The sequence below is a fragment of the Ursus americanus genome, chromosome 35 (genome assembly GCF_024610735.1).
Source record: "Ursus americanus isolate L20-20 chromosome 35, mUrsAme1.1.p, whole genome shotgun sequence".
Taxonomy (NCBI): domain Eukaryota; kingdom Metazoa; phylum Chordata; class Mammalia; order Carnivora; family Ursidae; genus Ursus; species Ursus americanus.
In genome coordinates, this window is record NC_142161.1 from 6,934,966 (window position 1) to 6,947,745 (window position 12,780).

General features: G+C 38.3%; 1 non-coding gene across 1 annotated transcript; it reads right to left on the reverse strand.

Annotated features, from left to right (window-relative positions):
• Positions 1–11,589: 11,589 nt before the first annotated feature.
• LOC123795816 (U6 spliceosomal RNA) lies at positions 11,590–11,693 on the reverse strand. The gene has a single exon (XR_006780602.1). It is a non-coding gene; the product is annotated as a U6 spliceosomal RNA (small nuclear RNA).
• Between the last annotated feature and the right edge of the window lie 1,087 nt (positions 11,694–12,780).

Here is a 12,780-nt window from a genome sequence, read left to right on the forward strand (position 1 = left end):
TTAATATGAGCGTTCTGGCCTCTTTGTGGTGTAATCTGATAGTGTGTACTACAGGGCTCCTGACAGTTATGGTAAGCGATGTCACTCATTTATATTAAAAAATAAAAATGGTAATTTTTCATCTCTACTTTTTCTGGATGGCTGCAAAAATAACAACCACATTTGCATTTGACCTGAACAATGATTATATAAAAAACAGTCTGTAAGACTCAATAACCTTTAGAAGTTAATAGACATTAAATGATGTGCAAATAAAGAATGAAGACTATAGATACATTCTAGAAGGAATGAAGCAGGAAGCAAGCACAAAATGGACAAGTTAATCTTCAGGAAGTATTGTTTTCCCTTTATAAAAAGATGGAAGAGGAAGTGGAGGGGTGGAGGGAGGAGGAGGAGTGAGGAGCCGCTGGGGAAGGAGGAGGAAGAGAAGAACTTGTTAAGCCTGTATTTAAACTTGAGTTACATCACACTAAGATTTTTGTGGAAGAAAAATATAGACCTATTAATATTTTTTCAACTTGGAAAAGAACAGATGAATAAGGGAACTGTATTAATCTAAGGGAAAATTTTATCAGGAAACCATCTTGGTTTTATTTTTATTTTATTTTTTAAAGATTTTATTTATTTATTTGACAGAGATAGAGACAGCCAGCGAGAGAGGGAACACAAGCAGGGGGAGTGGGAGAGGAAGAAGCAGGCTCATAGCGGAGGAGCCTGACGTGGGGCTCGATCCCATAACGCCGGGATCACGCCCTGAGCCGAAGGCAGACGCTTAACCGCTGTGCCACCCAGGCGCCCCACCATCTTGGTTTTAATACAAGCAGTATACGATACGGTGAGGAGAGCCCAAGCCCAGAATCACTGGAACCAGACAACAATCCAACTTTGCCTGATGTTAGGCAAGTAAGTCACTTTACCGCTGAGTATTTGTTTCCTCACTTATAAAATGTATCTCCATTTTGCTCACAGCTTGATTATGCCTAACTAGAGTGTGCATATCAAAGTATTTCACAAATTGTTATTATTATTTTTTTTTGGAAATTGCGTTTGATGGAAGAGAAATGAATTCCATTTTCTACTCTGCCACTGGTGAGAAGTTTGATCTGAGCCAATTTCTTACCTCTCTAGGCAGGTGGAGAGGAGGGATAGGGACAGACAAGATAGTCCATGTGATTTCTTCCAGCTCAGAGCCCTGATTATATAGTACAGAAACCACAGGCCAGTAGCTATTTCAACTAATTCTCACAGTAACTGATACATTTCTAGGGGAAAAAAAAATTCTAAAGAGGCTGTTGGTGGCCTGAAAGAGTTAATGTAGATTCTTAAACAGCCTAGTGACAGCCTGAGAATAGTGATATTTGGTTGACGATGACAAAGGATCTGATCTCCCCTTATTTGTAGTGCCAAAGTGGCACTGCATAAGCTGTCAAGCCCCGAGCACCAGAAGCCTATCACCAAATATTAATTTACCTGTTGTGTGCACCTAATAACTGACAGCTCTGAATCCCATATCATTTTTGGTGGCCTTCCCACTGACATGTTCTTTGATTAAGAAAATAGTCAGCCAGAAAGCCAGCGTGTCCCTAATGTGGCCACCTCAGTTTAGCCTCCTTATTATGTTGGAATATTTTCCTCTAAATTAGATTTCCTGTCTTCATAGTGGCAGTTTACATGAATTTAATACATTACAAAATGTGCAGTCCCCTTGAGATTCTGTGATAGATTGTGGTATTCGGAACCCATATTTCCATGGGAAATAAAAGCCTAGGCCATGGCCAAATATTTTATCAGCTTAGCATTAACTTGAGATAATGGCACTATTAATGCTTGTCACCCCCATCTGCTTCCCAGAGCTTCTGTTGGCTCTTTTCTTGCTTCTGAACAAGGTGCTGAAAGTTTTAGAGCTTTAAGCTCTAACAGCAATAACCAAGCCAGAGAGGTACCCTTTGTTCTGTGTTGTCTGGCTTATCATCATGCACAATGAGCCCCTCTATTATTTTCCCCTCACTGATACTGAATCTGATTACCAATTATGCTACATGGAATGGGATTGCTATGCATTACAGTTTGGCTTTGATGGCTGGCGAAGCGGTATCGAGGGATAGCCACGCAGCTGTGAGCTCCTGTAAGATGGCTGGAGGAAGGGAAATGGTGAGAGGAAAAAGCAGAATACATAACCCCAAATCTCAGCAAAATGAAACCTGAAGTCCTGGGATCATCAAGTTACCAGCTAGGAAGTACCAGAAGCTCCCAGATTAAATAGAAATGGGCAATGGGAGGTAAATTTTTCATTGCTTTCTTCAGCTCCATTTAACTACATGGAGAATACAGCAAACAGAATCAATGACTATAGAAACACATACACTTACGTTAACTCTTTTGCCTTCTTCTCTATCCAGCTTCACTATATTTTAGTTAAATGTCCAGGAGTTGAGTTCTCCTACAGGTGGAAGGTTGTTTTGGACTTCCCAATTACGTCAGTCTTTTTTCTTGTCCCACATTTTCCCAAAAGAGAGAGGCTGTGTCTGGGCAGGCTACATTGCTCCCAAAGGATTCAAAAAATGGTATCTCAGGACACATTTCTGCTTTTCCCTTGTGTTTAAATTTTGGTGCCCTAATAGTCACCAGCTAACTTCTATCAGTAAGCTGTGCTCTAAACAGTGACTAAAAACCGAAAGTGACTTTCTGCTGTTAGTAATATGCCAATCATAGTGCAAACAGTGGCCACATGTACATAGCAGTATTCAGGTACAATGAGAGTGTTCTGTTCCTCTGATATAACAAAAGCATGAAGGAGCTGAAATCAAAGGTTTGTTAGATTCCCAAGCCATGACTTACAGATTGCTTTTATAATTTGCCATGTGAAAGGTAAATTTAGGACCAATGAAAGGTATATAACTGTAGTGAGTCAAAAGAATTTCTCATGTGTTCTGGGTAGTCTCAAATGATTTGAACTGGAATCATACTTCCATTTTCTGAAAAAAAAAATTGCACACAGATAATGTCAACCTTAACTGTTGTGCAATTTGCAGGAGTTTCAGAGAGTTGCTTTAGATGAAGCCAACAAGATCTATGCTGCCCTGTTCACAGTAAAAACTTTTTGCTTGGAATTAGAAGTCAGGAGCAAGGAACGTGCAGTAGTAGCAATACCTTACAGAAACCTGTATCGCTTCTAGTCTGTATTGGAAGTTCTTCTGAAAGAATTTTTAGTTTGCTGCATGAGTAACAGAGAAGAACACGTCACAGTCTTCCGATAACCATCTAGCTTGTGATAGGACACAGGTTGCCAGGTCAGGTATTTGGGGAGCAGAGATTTGCGTGGGAGAAGTTTATCGAAGGGGAGCTCCTGAGATAAACATAGGGGGTGGCGTAGTAAAGAAAGTAAATCAGGTAGAGGAAGAAGTTGAACTGTAATATAGTCCTGCCATAACCACTCCTGTGGAGAGCTCTGGAGTTGCAATGCCACGCCCAGGAGTCCCAACAGGGGCCTGTCACTGAATATGGACTGCTCCTAGAACGAGGCATCCTTAGGTAAGGCTGCTCACTCTAGCTGGGGACAAGTCCCACAGAAGAGCACAGCTAATGCCCTCAACCACCAATACTCCCAGCTCCTGGGAGAATGAGTGCCTCAGTCCCGGAAGGGAAATCAGCACATCATATCACAGCATCCACTATAGGAACTGTGTCTAATAAGGAGATAGTATAGTGGATTGGGGATCACATGGGCTTTAAATTCAGACAGATCTAAATTCAAAGATTGTATCAGACAGTGATGAATTATTGTAATCTTGGCCAAATTATTTTACCTCTGGAAGTCTCTGCTCTTTATCTGAAAACTGGAAAATAAGAATATCTTCCTCACTGTGTTTTTATGATAATTACACACACACACACACACACACACACACACTGGGCCAGCACTGGGCCTGCAACATTAGATATGCAATACGTGTTTGCTCTATGCTTCTCCCCACTTCTTCCAAAAAGAAGAAAAAATAGCTTATAAGAATTTGTTGAACACCTACTACCCTCTAACCATGATGCTAGCAATGTCAGAAAATGAAAAGAAATACAAGACATGGTCCCTTCCCTAAAGAGTACTTACCACCTAGTTAGAACAAATAAGACTAACATACATGAAACAGTTGGAAATAGTAACAAAGTCATTGAATAATATATTAAATATATGGTTATAGGAGATCAATGACAGCTAGACTAATCAAGAAATTACAAATGAAAATGCTTCACTAAAGAAATCATTCTTGAGCTGAACCGTAAAGGATAGGTTAAATTTACATTCTTGGCAGAATTAACGGATTCTCAACGAGGGAATCCTTACTGAAAACAGATGAAGAAGAACAGAGCTTTCTCTGACTTGAGTCACTGCATGTATGGAGCCACACAATTTTGACTAGCCACCCATAAACTGTCACCCTTCAAGTTCAGCTTAATCCCTCCAGAGCTGTTGCAAAGCTGGCTCTCTTTAGCCTATTAAAACAACATGGGGCTAGTGAAGATTGATATTTTGTGTGGGAAAGAGAGAAGCCAATGTTTATTTTTATGGTCACACATTGATCCTTGGCTTCTACTGACCTTCATATTAGACCCTACTCCCTATCAAATAAGTCATTTGTCCACTAAAACGTACTTATCTAACTACTAAAATACTTAGTCATGGGCTGAATTGTATTAGCATGAGTCAGGGGCGGGTAAGTTCTCCACCTACTTCCTGCATGTGTGGTATGGTCTGCTGCTGTCCATATAGGAAGGGCAGGGACATGTCTTGTTTTTGTTTGGTTGGGGTTTTTTTTCCTTTCCAAGCATCCAGCACAAAATGATTACCTAACTGGGATGGGATAAGATGAATTTGATGACTGTGAATAGATTTGCCTAATCAGAACATGTTGGAAAGTAAAGGATAAAAAATCAAACAGTTGACAAAATTATGAAAGGCCTTGGGAAGTAGGTAGGGTAGCTTATATTCAAAGTAAGAGTGATGGTGATTTTAGATCAGAAGAGCTATATTATAGGGGCGCCTGGGTGGCCCAGCGGTTAAGCGTCTGCCTTCAGCTCAGGACGTGATCCCGGCGTTCTGGGATCGAGCCCCACATCAGGCTCCTCCGCTAGGAGCCTGCTTCTTCCTCTCCCACTCCCCCTGCTTGTGTTCCCTCTCTCGCTGGCTGTCTCTATCTCTGTCAAATAAATAAAATCTTAAAAAAAAAAAAGAAGAGCTATATTATAAAAAATTTTTATAAGGAATTGTCTAACAAAATTGAGATAGAGGAGACAGCTAAAAGCTATAGGGAAAAACTGACATAATTTCATTAGTAATTGGATGAAGAAGTGTAATAAAGCAAAGACGTCACCTAGCTGAGCGATCATAACATAAAGAAATAAGAAGTCATAGACACGAACCTGAGCACTGAAATCATTATAATAAATGTGATCTCCAAGAAGAATTAGAAGGAAACCCAAGGAATTAGAAGAACTAAGCCTTGAGGAATGCTCACACCTGGTGAAACATATAGGAAGAAAGATCTGACACTGTGTAGAAATCAAAAGGAAGGGAGTGGTTCCATGAGGGTAAAGGCGACCATGCACACCAAATGTTACCAGAAGGTCTAAGGTAGTCAAAAGGCCACTAGACTTACTAATAAGGAAATCCTATATGTCCTTTGAGAAAGCTGTGTTTCAGGTTAGCAATAGATTAGAACGTGGGTTGCTAAAGGCTGAGCGAGGGAGCAGGGGGAGAAGATAATAGAGGTCATGTACATTTATTGTCATGGTGAATTTTATGTGTCAACTTAGCTATAGTACCCAGTTGTTTGGTCAGACACTTGTCTACATGCTGCTGTGAGGGCATTTTTTAAATGTAATTAATGTTTAAATCAGTACACTTCAAATAAAGCAGATTATCTTCTTTTTTATTTAAATTCAATTAATTAACTGATAGTGTATTATTAGTTTCAGAGGTAGAGTTCAGTGATTTATCAGTTATATATAACACCCAGTACTCATTACATCATGTGCCCTGCTTAATGGCCATCACCCTGTTACCCTATCCTCCCACCCATCCCCCTCCAGCAACCCTCAGTTTGTTTCCTATAGTTAAGAGTCTCTTATGGTTTGTCTTTCTCTGATTATGTCTTGCTCTATTTTTCCCTCCCTTTCTCTGTGCTCCTCCGTTTTGTTTCTTAAATTCCACATGAGTCAAATCATATGATAACTGTCTTTCTTGACTGGCTTATTTCACTTAGCATGATGCCCTCTAGTTCCCAGATTATCTTCTTTAATGTGAGACCTGTCTAATCAGTCAAAGGCTTTAAGAGAAAAGACTGAGGTCCCTTAAGGAAGAAGAATTCTATCTCTGGTCTGCCTTTAGATTCTAGACTGAAACATTAATTCTTCCCTAGGACTCCAGGCTGTGGGTCTGCCCTCCAGATTTCAGACTTACTAGCTGCCCCACTATGGACCCAATATAGGAGCCAATTTCTTAAAATAAGAATCTATAGCTACATCTTATTGGTTCTATTTCTTTGAAAAACCCTAACAAGCATTAACCAACTGAGAAATTTTTAAATGAAAAACAGAAAAGAGAAAAACAATGAGGAGTAGGAAATCAAAATATTATTTCTGAGGTTTGGAAGACAAATTTGAAAGCAAGGTGGCTTCCAGTTGCACGTTGCAACTACACATTGTTGCCTAGACCTCCTTCAACAATTAAGAACCTAAAATGATTTCATCAAATGAGGTCAGATTATCCAAAAAGCCATTTAAGGCAAGGACCATATCCAGATCAGTTCAGGCCAAGGTTATGAACCACTCCCCCCATAGAGCTTTTGTGACCAATTCTTTAAACAAAATGTGTACCTACAGCTATATTTCACTCTCTGTCATCCATTGTATCTCTAGGATCAGGAACAAGACAGAGATGTCCACTCTTGCCACGTTTATTCAATATAGTATTGGAAGCCCAACCCAGAACACTTAGACATGAGAAATAAAAATCATTCAAATTGGAGGGAAGAAAGAAGGAAGAAGTAAAACTGTCACTATTTGCACATGACATGATGTTATATGTAGAAAACCCTAAAGACATCACTAAAAAACTATTAAAACTAATAAATCAGTAAAGTTTCAGGATACAATATCAATATACAGAAATCTGTTGCATTTCTATACACTAGTAATGAAATATCAGAAATAGAAATTAAGAAAACAATCCCATTTACAATTGTATCAAAAAGAATAAAATATCTAGGAATAAATTTAACAAAGGAGGGGAAAGACCTGTACACAGAAAACTATAAGACACTGATGAAAGACATTGAAGATGACACAAAAAAATGGAAAGATATTCAGTGCTCATGGACTGGAAGAATTCATAGTTAAAATGTCCTTACCACCCAAAGCAATCAGCAGATTCAATGTAATCCCTATCAAAAATCCAATGGCATTTTTTACAGAGATGGAACAACCCTAAAATTTGTATGGAACCATAAAAGACCCTAAATACTCAAAGCAATCTTGAGAAAGAACAAAACTGGAGGTATCACAATCCCAGATTTCAAGATACGCTACGAATCTGTAGTAATCAAAGCCATATGGTACTGGAACAAAAATAGACACATAGATCAATAAAACAGAATAGAGTGCCCAGAAATAAACCCACACTTATATGGTCACTTAATCTATGACAAAGGAGACAATATACAATGGGGAAAAAGACAGTCTTTTTAATAAATGGTGTCGGGAAAACTGGACAGCCATGTGCAAAAACAAAAGAAAAATGAAACTGGACCACTATCTTACACCATACATAAAAATTAAAGACTTGAACATAAGACCTGAAACTATAAAACTCTTAGAAGAAAACAGAGCTGGTAAGCTCCTTGACACTGGTCTTGGTGATGGTTTTTTAAATTTGATGCCAAGCACAGGCAACAAAAGCAAAAATAGACAAGTGGGACTGCATCAAACTAAAAAGATTCTGCACAGCACAAGATACTACCAGCAAAATGAAAAGGCAACCTAAGAAATGGGAAAAAATACAATCAAATCACATATCTGATGTGGAATTAATATGCAAAATATATAAGGAACTCATGCAACTCAATAACATAATCTTATTAAAAAATGGGCAGAGGACATTAATAGACATTTTTCCAAAGAAGACATACACAGAGCCAATAAGTGCATGAAAAGATATTCAGCATCACTAATCATCCAGTAAACTAAAATCAAAACCACAACGAGCTATCACCTCATACCCGTTAGAACGGCTATTATTGAAAAAATAAGAAAGAAGCATTGGCAAAGATGTGGAAGAAAGAATCCTTGTGCACTGTTGACGGGAATGTAAATTGACGCACGCACTATGGGGAAAAGTATGGAGTTTTCTCAAAAAAACTAAAAATCAAATTCCCATATGATCTAGCAATTCCACATTTGGGTATTTATCTGGAGAAAATGAAAACACTAACTTAAAAAAACACAGGTATCCCCACATTCATTGCTGTGTTATTTACAATAGCCAAGACATGGAACAACTTAAGTGTCCATCCATGAATTGTTGGATAGAGGAGAGGTGATACACACACACACACACACACACACTGGAATAATATTCATCCATAAAAAAGGAACAAAATCTTGTTATTTGCAACAACATGGATGGACCTTAAGGCATTATGTTAAGTGAAATAAGTCAGACAGAGAAAGACACATACTATGTTATCTCACTTACCTCTAAAATTAAAAAAAAAAAAAAAAGCTCATAGGATTGGTGGTTGCCTGTGGTAGGGGGTGAATGGTGGGCAAAATGGGTAAAGGAGGTCAAAGGTGCACAATTCCAGTAATAAAATACATAAGTCACGGGGATGTAATGTGCAGCATGGCAACTATAGTTAAGAATATACTGTATTGAATATTAGAAAGTTACTAAGAAAATAAATCCTAAACGTTTATAAGAAAAAAATTCTGTAACAATGTATCGTGATGGATGTTAACTAGAATTATTGTAGTGATCATTTCACAATAAATACAAAGTTCAAATCATTATGTCATACAACTAAAACTAATATCATGTTGTATGTCAATTTTACCTCAATTTTTTTTAGAAAGGACCAAAATTAATTTCATCTAATGAGGTTAGATTATCGCTTAATCTGTCTAAGACAAGGACCACATCCAGATCAGTCCAGGCCAAGGCTATGGACCACTCTCACCATAGTGCTTCCATAACTAATTCTTCAGACAAAATATATACAGCTGGATCCACAATGTTTCACTCCCCGTCATCCACTTTCATTCCTAGAATGTAGTACCATCTTGTGATGTACTACATTTCTGTATTCTTATCTTCCACTGTGCCAATCTCACATTACAGACTGTTCCTCAAATCCTGTACAGGTCAAGCATCATTACTATGTAATCCTAAGCACCTTAAACTTTCTTCATTTTAACATCTATTATGCTATTTTGTTATTGCTATTTACTTGTATATATCTCACACCGGACTTTAAACTCCGTGAGACCAAAGATAGCATTTAGCAGCACCCTCATCAGCACTCAACAGGTGTTTATGATAGAATAAATGAATGAATGAATGAAGTCTTACTACAGAAATCAATACTCATCAGTAAAGTTCTAACAGGAAACAGATTATACTCAAATCAGGAAAACTCAGATAGTTTTCGTTTGTGTGTTTTTACAAAAGAAAGAATCACAATGGTATAGATAGGACATGGGAAATTACAAAGGGACAACTCGAGAATCTGGGAGCCTCAAAGGAAGATTTGTTGCAACCATTAGGCTCAAACAACAAAGTAAAGAAGGGGTTACTAGAACCTAGAAAGAAAGAGACTTAGAATAGGTCAACTTATACGTAATAGTGATTATTCATCAATGGACATAGTCAGGTGGAGACTACCTCCCAGAGAAGGAACAGAGGAATATATATCTTGATCTCTTCCTCTACTTCCCTCTGGTATTTTCTTGCAGTTTTCCACTGGCTGGAAAAGCCAGAAGGCATAAGAACCTCTACTTACAGCCCTTACAGGTCAACTCATGAGGTAGCAAGAAAGACAGGAAAAAGTAAAGAATGGAGCCGGAGGGAAATGGGATATCCATGCAGCCTAACATTTACAACTGAGATCTGGATCTTTCCAAACATGTCTTCTAGCATTCAGTTTAGTGAATGAAATCTCCCGAGTATGTTTTCTCATGTTTTTTGCTAGAAATATTTCTGCCTTTCTCCCCACAAATAAATGGATTAATCCTTCAAGACCTTATCTTCAAATGAAGTTACATGGGGAATTAGAGCTTCAACATATAAACGGGGTGGGGGGGGATCCAATTCAGTCAATAACATACATAATCTCATTTAATTTCCACAACAACCCATGAGACATACCCACATTTTACAGATAAGGGAATTGAAGATTAGAATTCATTTTACTTTTCTTTGTCCTTATAGATAAGAAAGGATACAATCAGAATTTAAGTTCTAGCCCATCTTATTCCAAAACCTATACTTTTTAACCACTCCCTGCTATTACCGTGAGTTGTGCGGCTATCCCACCAGGCTCCCGTATGGGAAGGATCCATGTCCTGTTGTTTCCAAACTGTAGCACCTTACACAGTGTCGGCTCTTTAAGAGACATTCCATAAATGTTCCTAGAATTAAATATGAATGATACAGAGAAAACAAACAAAACAGGCGTATAGTTTCAAAGCACATTTATTAACAGTAAATAATAGAAAAATACAAAATATAAAACAAAGGAAAAGAGGCCAAAACTAAGTACAAGAAACAGTCATTTCTCTTCCTAAATATGCAGGTTTACTCTGATCCACTTCTCTCAGTTGGATTCAAGTTAATATTTCTTTTCTACTCACTATTTCGCTCAGAGCCATGAGATCAGCTTTTTTTTTTTTTTTTTTTTTTTTAAGTTTGAAACAGCCAGTCTCCTTTTCCTGGAACAGTCTTCTCCTGAAGCAAAAACCTCTCTTTTGGAGCAAAGCTTCACTCCTGGGGTTCTTTGTTCTGCCAGTGCTGAGTACCTTTGAGCTTCTCTCTGGAGCAGGTCTGGAACCAGCCCCTCTCCCTTCTTTTGAACAGCTGTGCACGTTGTCTGTCCTCTTGGTTGCCCTTGCTGTGCTAGAGGCCTGTGCAGTCCTGTGCCTGTCTCAGCTCATTTCAAAAAAACCCTCTGGCAAAAGCTGGTTGAATATCCAGGCGGTTTGACTTTTTTAAAGATGAATTATTTTGATTTTTATATAGAACTAGTATCTTATTAAAAAAGTGAATCACTTTCCTGTAAGTCGACTTCTTCACAAGCAATACAGACTTAAGAATGAGCTTCAGTGATAAGAATGAATCCAATGATCATAAACTGTTAAGATTTAGAAAGGTTTTAGACATCTTCAGACCAACTGCCTATGTAAGGAAGAAATCCCGCGATAACAAACTGGGAGTTATGTGACCCGAACGAAAACCTTGTGTATTTTGAAAGAAAAGTCTGGTCTGGTCTGCGTTGGGCAGCTCTGTGAAAAGAGCTGCCTTCAATTAAACCAAAATCTACTTCTCTTGAAATTGTATTATTCATTATTGTACATGTCATCCTTGTGCAGGGGCCATGCTTATCTCTGTACCGTTCCAATTTTAGTATACGTGCTGCCAAAGCGAGCGCAATTCATTATTTTAAAAAACATTGACTGACCCTGTGTTCAGTTCACAGTTCCCTGTTGTAGGTGCTAGAATTTCCACTCATTCATCTACCAAAACAATATGCAGTAATTCCACCTACTTGTCTGTGTTGTCAGTTGAGAGTTCGAAAAAATAAAGTTGGAGAAGAAGGTGGAGAGCCCATTGGTGAGAAAGTGGAGTAATTTTCACATGATGGAAATAGAAAGCCATAGAATAGTCCATTGAAAAAGGATAGGAAGAGAAAAGACATTTGGGTGTAGGTGGCCATGGCCTGGGCTGGGTGTGAACCGCAAGATGAGCTGGAGGTGAGAGGCAGATGCACTAAACAAAATAAATTTTCCCCGAAGTTATAGATAAACTATAAAAGAATATATGTTGGAATGGAAGGCAAAATAAATCTCTACGTAATTGTAGATCTTGAAATAGAAATATCACATAACTCTTCTCCATCTCTCTTTTCTTCACACAATAACCATTTGATCTGTAGGGCTAGACCTACAGAATGTCCTAGTCACTTGCTCCTCCCTTCAACTCTCCCAAGCAGCACATACTGAGAATATCGGTGGAATCTGAAAGTAGCAAGGCCAGCAGCGTGGAGATAGTATACCACTCTGCCTGCTGGCCCTCCGGGACTGCCTTTTCCCATGGGCACTGGCTTTGTTCCATCTACAAAATTATCCTCTCTGCCTTCTTTCATTACAGAAATGGATCGAGATAAAATGTTCTTATTGCCACCAAGGAGGAGTGGCCTTAATAGAGAGCAAGTCCTTACATATAATTCCTATCAAAACAAAAAAAATCTAATGTTTCAAAACCAAAATCATTATTTCGGGGAAAATTTACATCCTAGATACTGGCGCATCCCCCACTACCATGAAAGATATTGGAATATTATCAATTTTTCCATTATCTGTATCTTACGATCTATCTTTATCCATTACCTATAAATCTATTGCCTCATCTATAACTTTTTTTTAATGATTTTTTATTATATTATGTTAGTCACCATACAGTACATCCCCGGTTTCCGATGTAAAGTTCGATGATTCGTTAGTTGCATATAACACCCA